Raw genomic sequence first — 18,009 nt, 5'->3', positions numbered from 1 at the left:
CACTTTTATCTGTGGTGTGGTGTTGGTTTTTTTTTTTCTTTTTCTTTTTCTCCCAGTTCCATTATATCTTTCTCCATCATTTGTGAGGAAAAGAGAGGAGAGCATGCTGCATGGACAGAGCTCCAAAGGGATGATTTTTTTTTAACTGCATTGCTATTGCTTTCATCTCTGGGCTCTTCAGACAGGGAATGTTTAATTGGGGTCCTGGTGAAATAAAATGTTAAAATATATTGAAAGGCAGCCTTTTTCCCTCTGTTGTAACATTAATCCCCCAACATCCGTGGGCCCCTTGCCGGCTATTGAACCAAAGAAAGGAACTGGAGGAGGTCCCCCTTTTATACATCTGGCTGTAGTGGGAAAACTCCCTAGATACCCTTATCATACAGAATCCAATACATCAATTAAAGCTGACAGATCTTTCCGCAATAATCACTTACACACACACACACACACACACAAAATAAGTCTCCCTCTGTGATTTGTCTTTCTGACTCAGAGCAGACTTCTCGGCAACTGTGGGGTAGAATGGGAGAGGGGAACATTTGTTCATGCACAAAAGCTGGGGAGCACTGTCTGATGTGCAGCATGTAGCGGGAAGGTGAATTGTTAAGACTTATTTTACACACACACAAGATTCGGGGGAAGGGGTGGGGGGACACATTAGACTAGAAGCAGCTCCACCAAATTGTGGAACAAAATGAAGGATACTTTCTCAAAAAATGAATTCGTATTCTTAATGGCTTTTATTAGGATTTGTGTTAAAAACCCTACCTTCCCCCTCTTTTCTGGGCCCGGCTGGGCTCCTGCAAGAGAATGGAGCTCTTTTAAACTTCCATGTTTGTATTTGACTATGACTGTCCCCCCCACGCTTCCTGCCCCTCAAAGAAACTCCTAAGGAAGGATGAAAATCCAGCAAAAGAATATGAAATGATATGCAGATTTGAGGCACTGCATTCCTCAGTTCCTTACAAAATGTTTTATAAAACTCTCAGCAGAAAGATTAGCAATAATATACCCACCAAAAAAAGGATTTCCAGCCCTTTTTTTCCTCCTTCCATTATGCAGTGAAAAATCCTGATCCTTGAATTACTGTGGGAGAAAAGATGAAATTAGGGTTTCACAAAGCTTGTTTTGTATTTTTATTAAAATACACTAGATAAAGGATCATTAAAGGAGATAATACTGGAGGATAAAAAATATAGTTCCAGCCGCTCTTGACAATAAATGCCCCACAATCTGTTTTCATTAGGACAGTAGGTCTGAAATGATTTCTTTGAGGATAATGCTAAAGATACCAAATGATTGCTATCAGTGATGTGCATCGTGTACAGTTTTATCCTTAAAATAGCCTGCTAATAACAGTGCCCACCTTTCAGACTTGGCAATATAAATGATTAGTGTGTGTGTATATGGTTAGTCTGAGAGGTGCCCACACTGTGTGCTGAATATAGCACATAAAAGCAAAAGGCCTCATTTTTTTTTAATCTGGTCATGTTATGAGTGAGCTAAAAAACCCAAACCCTGGATTTAAACTTCTCTCACACTTTGAAGAAGTTCGCTGAAGCAAAACATTCGGAAATGCTCACGCGCACATTCCGAGCCAGATTTTCCAAAGAGCTCCGCTCACTGGGTTCACACTGGGTGCTGAGCTCTCAACATGTAGCTATAAGAGTCACAATGGGACCTGCTGGCTACTGAGATTTCTGCAAATCTGGCCCCAACTGTAAGTTCTGGCAACTTAAAAACCTGGGTCCTAAGACTCAACGAATGTACCCTGTGATAGTGACGCTTGCAGGCAAGAGTGATGCTCTTTAGACTGTAAGCACTTTGGAACAAAGGCTGCCATCATTTATGATGTATATATATACATCACCTAGCACGTTGGGGCCTCTAGATGCTACTAAATAAAAATAATTAACGATATTCAGGAAAGAAAACCCCACTACCATTCCTGACAATTTAGCTTCAACCTGCAAGAGCAAGCAAATCAGAGCTGAGTGGGTGAACCCAAGGGACAGGGACAGCCCAAGCCCACAATAATGGAGGAAGGGAGATAATATGAGACAGAACAGCACACCTGACATCCATGGTGCCAGTCCAGCTTTTCAGATTGAACTCTGAATATCTCTAGACTTTTATCAATAGGAACTTTTAACTTGACTTTGGGTAAAACAATAACAATGGGAGATGAATTATTTCATCCCATTTGTGCCTGCTGCCCACTGATGGCAAACCAGGAATGCTCATCTGAGGGCAGGATTTGGCCCTTGGAGATTATTAAAATGCAGATTTTTAGCAGGACAGGCTAGAGTAACTGCTCTTCTGTTTCATGTCAGGGGCTGTGTAAAGACTCCTCAGTTAGTTAGTCGATGATTGACACAATGGCCTGTAATAGCTCATTCTGATCAGTTACAGTCCATTGGGTGAATGCGTAGCCCATCCCTGCTCTCTAAGCCATGTACTCAAAGCCTTCTGAAGTTCTCTGCCCATGTGTAATAACCTCGTGTTCAAACAAAACAAAACCATTGTTTTAAATTTCATTCAAAGAGCCATAATGTGTGGGGTTGTTTTTAGAGTGAACACAACAAAAAGCAGCCTAGAGGCACTTGATGATTCAGGGGCAATTGGTAATAGAATACAGAGTCTCTTGGCGAAGATTTCAAAAGTGACTAATGATTTGGAGTGTCTCTAGTTTTTTTGGGTGGGTGGGTGGGTGGGTGTGTTTTCCTTATGAGCCCTAAAAGGGGCTTGATTTTCAAAGTGTTGAGCACCTACCTTCTGGGAATATAGCCCCTGTTGAATTTGAAGGGAAATATGTAGCCCCGGAAATGTCAATTACAAGGATGCAGTAGGATATTTACGGAAAGAGTTATACAGACCTTTGTGGTGTTTAGACATATAATGGTGACATTACTGGAACATTTTGTGTCCGTGAATGAGGTGGATGTGTGTGTAATTGCACTGAAACTTGGCATGCTGCTTGTTTTACTGTCATTTCAATATTTAGCCAACCTGGAAACAACTCTGCTTGGATCTGCTCAAATTGCAGGGCAATACTAGTCACTGAGTATTAGTACAATAAACCTGCAAAGATGATGATAATGAGCCATAATATGTTTTAGGCACAAATAGTTTTGTGTAGCAGGTCTAAATAGCATATACATGTTTTCTGTGGAATAGAGTCGGCAAAGCAGAAATGTAATTAGCTTTCTACATGTTAAGAGAATTAAAAAGAGTAGGTTGAATTTTATTCTGCCCTCATTGCCCCATTGAAGTTGTTGCATGGTCACAAGTAAAGGAAATTTCAGGCTTAGATATGTATCTGTAATGACGATGAGTGGCGATGCTTTGGTCTGAAGATAATGAGCCAGATCCTCACTGATGTAAATCAATGTAGCTGCACTGATGTCAATAGAGCTAGGCTGATTTACACCAGCTGATGATCTGGCCCAGTGTTGTTGATCCAGGCCACTCAAGACTCCATGGTCACTCATCACTTCACAGCCACAGTGGGTCTCCAACTCACATCCTCCGGCCCCAGGTGCTTGGAGCTCCAGCCAAGTTTGGGCCCCATTGTGCTAGGTGTGGTACAAGCACATAGTTAGAAACAGTCTGCCCCGCCCCCCAAGAGATTACAGTCTGATTAGACAAGGCAGATGGGGAAACAGAAGCACATAGAAATGAAGTGACTTGCCCAAGATCACATCTACAACTCAGCAGCAGAGTGAGTCCTAGACCTCAAGCTCCTGATGTCCAGGCCAGTTTTCCATCCACTCCACCACAATAGTTCATCAATATTAGAAATATCAGGCCAATGACACACATAAAAACAGCCATTCTGGGTCAGACCAAAGGTCCATCTATCCCAGTATCCCATCTTCCAACAATGGCCAATGTCAGGTGCCCCAGAGGAAATGAACAGAACAGGTAATCAAGTGATCCATGCCCTGTTGCCCATCCATGCCCTGTTGGCAAACAGAGTCTAGGGACATCATCCCTGCCCATCCTGGCTAATAGTTCCATCAATGGCTATCCTGCATTAACTTATCTAGTTCTTTTTTGAACCTTGTTATAGTCTTGGCCTTCACAATATCCTCTGGCAAAGAGTTCCACAGGTTGACTGTGTGTTGTGTGAAGAAATACTTCCTTTTGTTTATTTTAAACATACTGCCTATTAATTTCATTTGGTGGCCCCTAGTTCTTCTGTTATAAGAAGGAGTAAATAACCCTTCCTTATTTACTTTCTCCACACCAGTCATGATTTTATAGACCTCTGCCGTATCCCCCTTAGTTATCTCTTTTTTTTCCTAGCTGAAAAGTCCTAGTCTTATTAATCTCTCCTCATATGGGAGCTGTTCCATACACCTAATTATTTTTGTTGCCCTTTTTTGAACCTTTTCCAATTCCAATATATCTTTTTTTTAAGATGAGGTGACCACATCTGCATGTAGTATTCAAGATATGGGTGTACCATGGATTAATATAGAGGCAATATATTTTCTGTCTTCTTATCTATCCCTTTCTTAATGATTTCCAACTTTCTGGTCACCTTTTTGACTGCGCTGCATATTGAGTGGATGTATTCAGAGAACTATCCACAATGACTCCAAGATCTCTTTCTTGAGTGGTAACAGCTAATTTAGCCCCATCATTTTATATGTATGGTTGGAATTATGTTTTCCAATGTGTATTACTTTGAAATTCAGTGTTGATAAATGCAATGGTAAGAATGGTGTCCCTAGCCTCTGTTCGTCAGAGGATGGAGATGGATGGCAGGAGAGAGATCACTTGATCATTGCCTGTTAGATTCACTCCCTCTGGGGCACCTGGCATTGGCCACTGTCGGTAGACAGATGCTGGGCTAGATGGACCTTTGGTCTGACCCGGTACGGCCTTTCTTATGTTCTTATGTTATGTTCATCTGCCATTTTGTTGCCCAGTCACCCAGTTTTGTGAGATTTTTTTTGTAGCTCTTGGCAGTCTGTCTGGGACTTAACTATCTTGAGGAGTTTTGTATCATCTTCAAACTTTGCCACCTCACTGTTTACCCCTTTTTCCAGATCATTTATGAATATGTTGAATAGTATTGGTCCCAGTACAGACCCCTGGGAGACACCATTATTTACCTCTCTTCATTCTGAAAACCGACTATTTAATCCCACCCTTTGTTTCCTATCTTTTAACCAGTTACCGATCCACGAGAGGACCTTTCTTTTATCCCAGGTTAGCTTACTTTGCTTAAGAGCCTTTAGTGAGGGACCTTGTCAAAGACTTTCTGAAAATCTAAGTACACTATATCCACTGGATCTCCTTTTTCCACATGCTTGTTGACTCCCCTCAAAGAATTCTAGTAGATTGGTGAGGCATGATTTCCTTTTACAAAAACCATGTTGACTCTTCCCCAACAAATTATGTTCATCTATGTGTCTGACAATTCTATTCTTTACTATAGTTTCAACCAGTTTGCCTGGTACTGGAGTCAGGCTTACCGGCCTGTAATTGCTGGGGTCACCTCTTGAGCCCTTTTTTAAAATTGGCATCACCTTAGCTATCCTCCAGTCATTTGGTAGAGAAGCTGATTTAAATGATAGTTTACAAACCACAGTTAGTAGTTCTGCAATTTCACATTTGAGTTCCCTCAGAACTTTTGGGTGAATGCTATCTGATCCTGGTGATTTCGTTGAGCTGTTTTGGATTTTACCCAGTAGAGGGCAGTCACCCACATACACACCAGCTAGTTCATTACAGTTTGCTGCTAGAGCAATGAGAGAAGGGAATACACCAGATAAAGATGTTGCTTCTTCCCTACTCGCTTGCCTCTCACATAACTTTGTCTATTCACCTAATTAACATTTTCATAAAGACATGGCAGAGTATGTGCTCCTAAAATGTCTTTTTGTAAACATTCTTAGTATTTTGCAAAATTCTTCAATACTTCCCCGTCTCCATAACACGCCCTGTTCTTGAGCTATTTTTAGGTGCCTGATGGCATATTATCTGAGCCTTCAATTTTTGATATCCCAACTTGGCACTGAAATTGTTGGCAATTGTGTTTTTTGACAGTAACAAGGCATTCTGTAACTCAGGAGTCATACATTCTGTGCTCCTGTCATTGAACTTAATGAAAACATATTTAGTTTAAAAAAAAAATCCATGTTAATTTCAGCTCCATTCAGCTCACAGGGGAAGAGAGAAATGCTTCCATGTGCCAATATGATAGTGGGAAAGGGGCAAAATTGATAAGGAAAAGAAAAATTCTATCAATCTTCAAGGAGATACTATGAACAACAGAGAGCAAAAAATATGAACAATTACTTCACAAGGTTCCTTTTAAAGAAGAAAAATAGCATAAACTACAGGTTACATTCCCATTGATCTTTCACTCTGCTTCATGTGTAAATGTGGACTTGACTATTTGATATTTCCTTTTACTGTCAGAGGTAATAACTGAGTGGAAGCAATCATTTCTAAATAACTGCCTGATATTCTCTTCTTGTAGTGATTAATGCTGAATAATTATTAGCTCTGAATATTGTATTGGATAGATACAATGCTAGTAGCTAAAAGCTGTCTGCAATTGGCATCAGCACTAATGAATGAAATCTCCCTAGACGAAGCAGTGCTTGGTTTGCTCAGGAACCTATAGATGGCACTCTTTTCTCTCCCAACAACGTCAAACAGCTGTTTTAAATCCAAATCAGCTGTGGTCCTGAATTCCATTTTCTGTGACCCTGGTGCAGTGTCCTAAATGGACATATGGAAGAAAAAGTGAGAGATTTGCCTGTTGAAGAAATTAGTTGAAAACAAAATCCATATTACTATCTTTGGGAGGGCAATTATACAGCTAACACTAATGCCTTTTGCTGTTGCATAAGTCTGTGAATACCCAGAAAAACACTAGAGGAGAAACGCACACAGCCATCACACATTTCATTATTGCATCTGATGAAGTAGGTTCTAGCCCACGAAAGCTTATGCCCAAATAAATTTGTTAGTTGCTAAGGTGGCTCAAGGACTCCTCGTTGTTTTTGCATATACAGAGAATATGAAATGCTGAGCGTTGGAAAGATTGAAAGGACTAAGGAAGTGCATGGCTCAGAGAGATCCCATGACCCTTGCACACTATAAAGCAGGGGAGTTTATCAAAGTGAGGAAAAGAGAGAAATCACACATGCATGTGCTAAATCAGCTGATCGATCTGACTCCCAGCTTTACAGGCTGTTAGAAGACACTAGTTTGCAAACTACAGCCCAGGGCCTGAGCTGTAGCTGAGGAGCGCTCAGGGCAGCTCGGGAGAAGGGTATATAGGTGGTTTTGAATGTCCAGGCACTGGCCTGGCTTCCAGGATAAATTAGAGCACACTCCTTCCCCACCAATGCAGCAGCTGGCACGAGTACTGTAGCCTTCTTCTGGTAAGGGCCAATAACCAATTACCACATCCATGCTTGGAGGAAGGTAGAAGCAGGGAAGGAGTGAGATCTTCCTGAAGCAGGATTCCTTCCCTGTGCAGTGCCTGGGACGGCACAGCTACATGCCCGCCATGACATAGCCACAATCTCACCCTAGGAATGGAACCCTTGGCTAGTGTTGCTCTAGGGGCTGTGAGTAATGGCATGTCATACCGGTCATGATCCTAAAGGTTTTATAGCGAAGCCATGGTTACGTATGTGTCGATATGAAAATGTCCGTGACCTTGTGTCTCCAGCAGCAGCAGCAGTAAGCCTCGCTTCACGGAGGATGTGGCCATTATGGTTTCAATAGATCGCAACACTGCTCTTGCTGTGGCTGATTCCTAGGGCCTCTCTGGTCACACATGGCGGGTATCAGGAAGTCAGACTGATCATGCAACAAGGATGGTTGGGCATGAACTAATATTTGCAACCCTCTCAATTTAGTGTTTTTCTCCCCGGGGGCATAAGTGGCTCTGTGTGTTTGTGTATATAAGCATGTGATTGTCCATTGTGTTTTGTATATTTGCGTGTGTTTGTGTGAATTAGAGACTCGGGGCCATGACTGTATATAGATAGGCCTGGTCGAATTTGTTTTTTGTTTTTTATAGTTTTGAAAAAGATCAGTGCTTATTTTCAGGCTTTTTTCATTTTTTTTAATTGATTTAAATTTTCACAGTTTGTTGGAAATTTGGAAGGGGCAGACAATTATTTAATGACTGTAGACATTGAGATTTAAAAAGCTAAAGCTTTATAACAGATAAAACACAAATTGTTAACATCACATGTCAAAATATACAAAATAAACACCTTTAAATCAAACTCTCATAAAAGTGCTCCAGCAACATTTTTCTTCATTTGCCTATCTGTACATTCTAATCATTGTCAATGGAAATATTTTGTCAGCAGGCTGTGTGTTTGGTGAAATCGATGTTTTCCGACATTTACCACTCAAAATCTAATGCCTTTCAAGCCTATATATAGACAAACATTTTCCTTTACCTTCCACAAGAGGCAAGTTACAAGAACTGGCCACAGGCAAGCTAGCAATTCCTGCCTTTCCCAGTAGGAATGATTGAAGACAGCAGGGTATGTGTGAGAGCGAGAGAGAGAGGAGAGTCTCTTTCCAGCCTCCCTCCCTCTCAGTTATTCTGAGCCAATGCAAGCAAAGACCGCACAGGATTAAGCTGCTGCATCTCATTCGTTTCACTACACTTTATTTCCCTCGCCTGAAGGAGCCCAGGCTACACCCCCTACAAAGGCCAGTCAGCCTTATGCAAATCCCGCTTGGTCAGATGGAAAGGGAGCTTGGCTTGCTGGGAGACCAAGTATAAACAGCACCCAAGGACTCCTGTTTGAACCAGGCTTAGGGCTGCTATTGCCAGGTGTGATAGAAGGGCATGTTCAAGAGACTCTCTTCCCCCTGGCGATGCTTACAAAGCGGGGGGAGGAAAGGGGAGTGTGGCTTGTGGTTAGCAGAAAAGGACTCCAGTCCTGCCCTGTTTGATTTGCAGCTCTAAGAGACAACCTACTGTATAAAGTACACCAGAAACTGGGATTTGCATACTGGAGAGTACCAGCGAAGGGGCCACAGAGGCAGACACCTTGGTGAGTTATTGCTCTTCATGCAAGTCCTCCCCGTTTGGTTCCCAACAGGGACAGCTCCTTGGCTCTGTGTGATCTGTTTTCTCCATTCACCCTCATTTTGCCTGTAAATTACCCACAGCCACTTGCCCCTGGTGTCTCTTTGCTGGTTGTAAGATGCCATGATTGGACTCGCTGGAGCAAAAGCTGAAAAGTGAAACAATTCCCAGGTGGGTGCTGGGAGCCCATCCACATGTCATAGCAATGTGGGTTATAATCAGCTCACAGCACAACAGCCAGTAAAAGGGATGTCATGCCGTGCTGTTAGTTTTCTTTTTAGATGTGTACGCAACATATCACACAAACAAAAGTGCACACACACCAAAGAAATATACCCGTGCATGCATATAGTCACAAGGTGCTGGCACAATATTAACACAAAGTACAAACGTGCACACACAAAAGATGTTCACAAAATGCACAGAAACTGCACAAAATAAATGCAAATACACATGTTCACAAAATAAAGGCACAATACACACACACACAATATAATATGTAAATACCCAAAACACATACACGTGAACAAATCCACAAAGTACACAGCACACCATACACAAACGCACTCCATCTACACACACACATCTATATGCAATACATAGTATGCATGCAAAACAATATGCAAACGCACAAGACGTGCGCGCACACAGTTCTGGCACGGCAGATACAAATGCACAGGATACTCACGCACATGCATGAACACACAGGCACAGACACAAAAAGGTGCAGCACACACATTAATAAAACAAATAGGTATATTCCCTTCCTACATCCCTTTACATTCCCATTCGCCACCCCAACTCCACACAACAAATACTGATATTTACTGCGTGCTTCTAGTGACAAAAGGGGGCTTCCGGTGATCCCCTAGGCACTAGTACATATCCTCAGCTTCAGGGATGGGAGGACACAAATCCAGATGAAGATTTCCCTGAAAGTTGTTTCAGGTAAGGACATACCATGCCTACAGCACATCTAGCCACAGGACTGGTCATGCAAATGGCATCGTTCATCAGCTCACATTCTCTAGCCGTGACAGCCCCCGGTGAATCCCAGACCAGCGCTGTTTTGCTCCTTGTGCCCCAGAATAAACCCTGGCTCCTCACATGCATCATACAATGGCCTCCTCTGCTCCCTAGCTCAGAAATCCTGTAATTAGCAGGAGATAGACCCTGCATCCCTGAAAACAATTTGCCACTAATAAATAATAAACAGGATGCAGTCCTGCAAAGAGGAGAGAAATGATTGAGACGCTCTGACCCGCCTTGTACTGCTTTCTGTGAAAGGAGAAATTGCATTAGCGGGACAAGCATTTAACCAAAGCTGGTATTTGTAATGGGATTTAGTGCAGTTTGCTGTGAATGAAAGACACAGTCAATATATCAGGCAGGGACAGAATAATGAAAGAGCAGAGCTTGCTAAGGGCATGGTCCTTGCAGGCACTGAGTACCCTCCTGATCTAAACAGCTGTGTCCTATGTATCCTTGCAGAACATCGAAAATGTCCCCAACACAGGGTCCACACCAAGTCCTAGTGAAGTCAGTGGGAGTCTTCTTATTTACTTCAATGGCAATGAGATCCGGCCCTTAAGTGGTATAGGAGAGATGGGACACCTCCTTTCTAGGCTCTGCAGAATTGTAGCAGATGTGTTTAAAAAGAAAACCCTTCTATGAATATTAGTAGACATAGGCAGGGGAGAAATTGACCCATCATAGAGAAGTATTCACAACCTACTGTGCAACTTTGTCCCTGGGGGAGGAGTTAAGTTTATTGTCTTTTACAATCCCGACCTTCCCAAATTGGGAAGCTCCTTTAAACTTCAGTTGCAAGCAACAGAAATAGGTTTGTAGATTTGATTCTTCTCCCTTTCCCACCAGCCTCAGAAAAAGACCCAAAAAACAACACATATCCCTAACCCACTCCTGCAAGGGGAAAAGGCACCCCAGGGGCTGAGAGGAGGAGAGACTGCACTGGCCCCCTCCTTTCTGAGCCTGTTTTGCTTTTATACTCCTAGTGGAGGAACATGAAGAGCTCAGGGAAGAAATTTCCCTTCTATCTCTCCCAGGTGTTTTTAGCTGCAGACATGTGACCTGCCACTAGAGGGCAGCTAGAGAATCTCTACACTAGAGTTCATTTCTTCCCCTTGACTGTGTTTCTGGTTTTGTGGGCCGAAGTGTGAATTGATTAAAGTCTCTCCTTTATTCAAAAGCTTAGGAAGTAGCGCCTGGGAATCCTTTTGGGTCCAAGTCAGGCTCTAGCTTTCTGCTATCAGTGATGAAGTGTGTTCATTTAAAATATACACCCGTGTGGTTGTAGCTTTAAGTACCAGGCAGCCATATGACCTGGCCCTGCTGAATAAATCGCAGCCTTTGGCAGCTGCTCTTATTTTAGTGCTGAGTGGGGTATGTTCAGGAGCTCTTCACCGAAGAACTGGGAAGTCATGTAGGTAGCTGTATTGTCTGTCTGTCTCCCCATGGCGTGAGTGGAGTTGATTGAAAGTTTAGGCTGTTCTTGTATGTACCTTTCCCTTTTTATTTTAATTTGCCTTTCAGTTACTATGAGTGTCTCCCCAGATGTGATTCTTATCTGAATCAGTCAAAGGACTTATCTAAAGAGTGGTTTCAGAGTAGCAGCCGGGTTACTCCTGTTCTTTTTGTGGATACAGACTACTTGTGGCACATTAGAGACTAACTTCAGCTTATGCTGAAATAAATTTGTTAGTCTCTAAGGTGCCGCAAGTACTCCTGTTCTTTTATCTAAAGAGTGTCAGTCTCCAACTCTGAGATCACTCCACTCAGGCTCTTCCACATGCTATGCTATGCCATGGTAACTTTCCAGAGACGTAACACAAGGCATCAGTACACCCCCTGGCTTAAATCCCCATTGACAACCATCTAATTACTGGCAACCCACCAGTGTGGGTGGGAGGGCAGTACCTAACAGTGATACAGGAGGGAAGTGAACTGGCTAAGGTGAGGAATGGGGACTGTTTGTTTTTAACAAAAACAGATTTTAATTTATTTATTTATTTACCCTAGAAGAGCCCCCTCACGGGATGCAATAGGTACTTCTGACAAATATGTTAAAAAGAAGCATCATTGCTATGATGTGTAATAGCACAAAATAACCATCCAAAGCCCCCTCCCTTCCCCTTCTTCAGCTCCCCTCCACCACGGCCTGGAGGACAACAGGTTGGGTTAATTCAGGCCAAAAGGGGAAGCACTTTCTAAAGGAAAATGGTCTGAGATTACTCCTCTAGCAGACCCTTCTCTTGTAGTAAGCTGGGACCCAGATAGCGTAATTACACCAATCACACCTGCAGTGGTGGATGAGGAGTAAAAGGAGATCTCCCAGGTAGGAGGTTCCAAGACCTGTGAGCCTAGATTTCCAAGTGTTCAGCCCACACAACTGGAGCTAGACTTTTTAACAGTGCTCAGTTAGTTGGATGACAGAATGGGGGGATACAGAACCTGGGGGGTTCGGTGCAGTATGAGTGGGTTGGGGACTGTGGAAACTTTGTCTGTGTTTGGTCTCCCCAGCTGCTGGTTAATAATTCTTTGCACTTACCTGGTTCTTTGTGGCCCAAGAATTTCAAAGTGCTTTACAAAGGCTAGTTGTTATGCCTTGTGGCAATTCTGTGAGGTTCCTGCCTTGTCATACATGGGGGAAACTGAGGCACAGAAGAGACAAATCTTTGGTGTGTGTTTTCCTTTCCTTCATTCTAGCAGCATAAAACGAATAATAAAATGCCCAAGTTCACCTAGCGAGTCAATGGCCTAGCTCAGACTAGACCCCAGGAGTCAGGATTGTCAGCCCCTTTCTATGATTGCTGGACCACATTCCCTCATTAACTCCCTAGCTGCTACCTGCATCTCAGAGCTGATAGCCTGCAGTAGATAGGAAGGTTATAGATACATAACTGGGGGTTGCAGGAGCGTTCAAGGGATTGGCAAGGGGTGATGGAGCCTGTTCACTGCTCAGTGGCCTGTATCAAATGGGGGCAGGAGATGCTGACCCCACCAGGCGGGTATCCTGACCAGCTGTGTGGGTGAGTTAAGAGAAAATGTAAACGCAGCTTCAGCTCCCTCGAATGACACCTGCCACCTTAGGGGGGCAAGGTCTGAAAGGCAGGCGCCCGCCGGCGGAGGTGAGCCAGGCAGCTTGTGGGGTGTCTGTGCCGGCTTCGGTTTCTGGTGCCTTTTAATGCTCTTTACAAACCCCAGCGCCGGGGGCCGCCGCGACCCCTCTGGAGCCGCTCGCTGGGGTGGGGACGGAGGTTCTCGGCAGCGCCGGGCTGGCTGCCGCGGGTGGGTCCCTCTGAGCGAGCACAGGGCCGGCTTCCCGGCCCCGCTTTCTCCTGGCTGTCCCCGCGGGGCGGCCCGGGACTCGGCCGGGGAAGGGTTAAGCCCCGGCGCTGTATGTTAATGAGCTCCATGGTAATACAGGGAGGCAGGCTCTAGCAGCCAGCCAGCCAGCCGGCTGCTGCTGCTGATGGGGGATGAGCTTCCAGTGCCAGGCAGGAGCCCACAGTGCCTGGGAAATTCGGCTGGTAGAAAGAGGGCGAGGGGGACGCAGGAGGGGAGCGGGGAAGGGCAGGCAGCCGGGGGGGCTCATGCCAGAGGGGGGCGAGGCGAGGCGAGGGCTCGGTGGGCAAAGGCGAGGAATAAGGGCAGTTCCAACCCAGCGGTAACCGGGCAGCCAGCCGCACCGGGGTGCAGAGCCATGACTGCCTGAAGCAGCGGATCCCGGGGAGAGCAGGGAGCCTCCAGGAATACAGATCAGGAGCTGGGCACTTGCTGTGGATGTTAATGCAGCGGGGGGCCGGGTGGATCGCCTCTCCCTAACTCCGAGGGGGCGCAGGGGGGAGGCTGCCCGCCCCCCCAAGGAGACGGACAGGAGCGGACCTTGAGGTTTGGTAAGTCATCAAGCCGGGGCTGGCAAAGGGGGGGCTTGTGCTTTGAACCTTCGCCTGCCACCTTTTATTCTGCATGCATCTCTGGGGTGCAAGCGTCCCCCCTGTGTCATTTGATACCATCACACAATGCATTTGGATAGGAGGGACTGAGGGAGATCCCTCTCACCATGGCCCCCCATAGAGGATCCCAGCCACTTTCTTGTGGACAGGGCTGTGTGTAACGTGTGCCTGCGGAAGGGCTCCAGCCCCATGTGTTGCTGCGTGGCTTAGGCTGGAAGCGTTCGTGACATGTTTGTCTTTCCAGACAGTGCACTTGGGAACCTGCACCTCTGGAGGGGAGTGTGTGTGGAGGCAGCATCCTGAGCCACTGGTAATAAAGATACATCAAGAGAGCCCTTTGGTCCCCCGTCCCCCGCTCCGTTTTAGGCTCCCCATTATTTTTTCTTAGTTTAGCTATTCTATAAATGTATTTTATTCCTCTTGAATATCAGCGGCTTCATTTTTCTCCCAGGTAGTCAGGATCTGGGGGGAGAAAGTGCAACAGAGGAGACAAGCAAACAAAACGTTGCCATTGACGAGGAGAGACTTTTTTATATTTTTATTTTTTAAGCGCTCGTGAATACCAAAAAGTGTCCCCATGAAAACTCCCAAATGCTGCAAAATCTCTCGTGGAAGCCGGGTGGGCAGGGGGGTTAGAAGTGAATCGGTCTGTGCGTTCTCCAGAGAAACCCGAGGTTCTGCCTGTGTGTTTCTCAGTCCCATCAAACCCTGAATTGTTTGGCTGGCCCGTGTGTGATTGCAAGGGAGGCTTGTCTCTAGACACAGGACGTCTACGCACACGGGCCTCTCGACTTTGTGCCCCCAGTGGAATAGCCCGATGCCAACCAGCCTTTCTCCTGTGCGAGCCGCGTCGATACTTTCCGTGGCTGGGGCGGAGAGGTTGAGTTAATAATTCTGTGTTCCGAGCAGTGTCACAGGCGAGCATTAAGGGGGGGATTTAGTAAGTGATGGGTGGGCAATTGTGCGTGTGTGATCGGTAGTTCGGGGCATTGTCTCAGCGGGGAGAGAGAGAGGGTGCAGTGTTAGCAGGGAAAGATGCTACAAAATCCCATTGCTAAGGGGGTTTCCCCCGTTATTTGTCTAGCTCCTTGGCATTTCAGTGGCGAAACGAGTCGGTTTGATAGCTGGGAGCTGAGTTCTGGGAGATGGGCTCTGCTCTCCTTTCGCTGGACAGCCCCGTTGATACCCATGTCTCTGAAAGTTAAGTCAAATGACCTACTTCTGCAGCGGAAAGCCTGCTGCCTCAAAGAGAATCTGTGCCCTCTTCAGAACAGAGAGGGTTGGGATGTTTGAAAAAAAACCACACAGATTTTAGCCTTTTTTTATAAAATAATTTATCTCCGCTGCTGTCCTTGGCCAATTTCCCATTCACTCTGAGTGCAATAGCATAGTTAAGAGCAGTTCAGGGAGCCGAGCGAAATAGCTTTGATTTTTGGAAAAACGGTTCAGCTAAAGAGTAACTAAAATGTACAATTTCTCTTGTGAAATGGCTTGTATAGCAAAATACAGCACTTCACTCAACTCGCCTAACCATCTCTGCTGTGCTCGTTGCAGGGAGATAAAGTAACCCAATTTACTCTTCACTGCCTTTATATCGTTATTGGAGGTAATTATTTGTGGAGTTTCCCCCTGGCTTATAACAAGTTTGTGCAGTGGGAACAGGTAACAGATGCTGTTTAGAATCCGCACAGAATCCACAAACATGATAGGAACAGCTTCTCCCGGTGCTTTTCATCACACCCTGTGTTACTCGTCCTGTTAACCCTCAACTCTCCCCTGCTCCTCAGCAGAACAACCTGAACTTGCCCACAATGCGGTTAGATACCAGGAGGAAAAAAACCCCATAGATTCTGACCACTGTACGCCTGGATATATGTGACAGTGGAGAAGAGATGACTTCAACTGTCCTGCTCTTTAACTCTCTCCAGCAAATAACACTGACGTGTGACAAACTGGCTTGCAAAGCAGCTAAATGGAAATGACATTGGGAGTCGTTTGTGGGGTGTCTCAGGAAGCCATGTGACCCTCATGCTGTGCATGAGGGTTCCCATTGACTGGCCCCTCAGGGCCTCAGCGCTTCCAGGCCGGCTGTGGAAACTCTGTGCAGCTGAAGCCTGGAGCAAGTTGTTAATGAAAGACCCAATGGCTTGGGTGGATTTTAGCACTGGTGTTCTCAGGTGACAGGTGAATCTTTTCACTGAGGCTGCTTGGGAGATAAGGGCTGAGTGCTGCAGGGTGCCTGTGGAGGGAAGATTCTAGGGGAAATGCCAGGCCTGCTTTTTGGTGCCAATATGATGCATGCCAAAGATTACCAGGTCTTCTTGAAGTATCTTTGTTCAGGGAGGCCTGGTTTAGCGGGTAACAGTAAAATCCATCCCAGGCAGGAAAATACGCACATCCACACCCATGCTTCAGTCCAAATGCTGCACGGATCAAACTGTTCTAATTGGCCCAGTGCAGCTCAAACAATAAAAATGTAACTGGGTAGTGGTGGAGAATGTCTCCTCATACTTGTTCTAGTGAACCCTTTCTATGAGGAGCAGCAAGCTCTGTGCCCATCCACCTCTCTCCCATTCCAGCCCTGGGGCTTTTTTTTTTTTTTTAAACACATGAAAAATTTGCTTCCTTCCTCTCTCTGGAATTCTTAAGGGGGGAGGGAATTGAGAGTGATGAGCCTGTGGTGCTCCTGAGACGGGCCCTTTCACATTTCTAAACACTCTTGATTATTCAGCTAATCTTTATTTCATGGGCCTGTTACAAGAAACACACAAACGGGGATGAGGGGGGGGGAGAAAGTGGAAGGCTGTGAGATGTTTAAAATACACAGGAAAGGAGCTGGCAGCAATATAATCGTTCTTATGCCGGTGCTATGAAATATTTATGGGTCTAAGTTGTGGCAAGATTTTCTCCCTGCTTTTCCCCCCTGCCCCCACCCCAGCACTTCTCAAATGCTTCCCTGTAGTAAAATAATCACTACAAATCAGGTGCAAGGGGCCTGATGGCTGTTTCTAGCCTATCTCCCTCCATACCCAGCTGTCTCCTGGTGGAGTTGCACACAGCTGTCTGTACACGTAGCCTGGGGGGCACAATGTACTTCTGTCCATCACTACCAATGAGAGAGCCAGGGACTGCTAGCCAAGCTACCCAAATCATAAAGAGACCGGAGCATTGTGTTAGTCTGTTAACTAGAAATAATTCCAAATCATCCCTTTTGAGCTGCTTGCATTTTATAGTTGTAGTCTGCTTCCCCTTGGGCATTCTGCTATTAATTCATTAGATCTGAATTTTCTAATTTTTTTTCCCCTTTCTCCTCCACCCCCCATCTCTCTCTATCTCCCCTGTAATTCAAACAGTGATGAATGGACAAAAATCCCTCAAGGGAAACATTTTTTCACTTACTTACAAAGATTTCATGGCTAATTAGAGTAAATGTGGTTTTTAGAGTGTTAATCTCTTAACCAGCTTGGTTAGGAGGACAACAAAGGACAAGAGGGGAAGTTGGGGGAAGGTACTATCAAGTTTATTTTTTTTCCCTAGGGTTTGGCCACAGTCTTGATGACTGGATCCATGGTGCCTTGATGATTATGGCCAAGAGCATCCTACACGTGACCTGAGTATGTCCACTTACTCCTTGGCTTCTTGGATCCATGCATCTTCCCTCTTCTGCCCTCTTTGCCTCCCTAAGATCTAACCTCAGTTGTCTGCAAGACTAAAAGGCATTTTGGGCTGAGGCAGTGGAAAGTTCTTTGTCTGTGAAGAGTAGTTTGTTAGAAAGCTTCAAGGATATAGAAGAGAAATTGGGAACACAAGAAGAATCCAGGCAATATATTGGCCTGGGAAGGTGGAGGCTGCTGCTGCCTAAAAGGATTTTATATTCATCATCTTTCTCTGTAGCTAAAGGAAAAATGTATATTTATTGGGGTGTTTTGAAGAGAAGGGCAT

At 45.0% G+C, this 18,009-nt stretch overlaps 1 protein-coding gene across 2 annotated transcripts in view; it reads left to right on the top strand.

Annotated features, from left to right (window-relative positions):
- Positions 1 to 11,490: 11,490 nt before the first annotated feature.
- The window catches only part of PLXNA2 (plexin A2), a 306,134-nt gene continuing 299,615 nt past the window's right edge, over positions 11,491 to 18,009 (top strand). Inside the window, exon 1 of one of the 2 annotated variants that reach the window (XM_039536888.1) lies at positions 11,491 to 11,534. The gene's annotated coding sequence lies outside the window, so the exon portion shown is untranslated. Of the gene's footprint in view, positions 11,535 to 13,657; positions 14,008 to 18,009 lie in introns of those variants that run through there. The other variant, XM_039536887.1, reaches the window with a different exon arrangement.

Source organism: Mauremys reevesii, linkage group 4, assembly GCF_016161935.1.
Source record: "Mauremys reevesii isolate NIE-2019 linkage group 4, ASM1616193v1, whole genome shotgun sequence".
Lineage (NCBI taxonomy): Eukaryota > Metazoa > Chordata > Testudines > Geoemydidae > Mauremys > Mauremys reevesii.
This window is presented reverse-complemented; position numbering and strand designations above follow the sequence as displayed.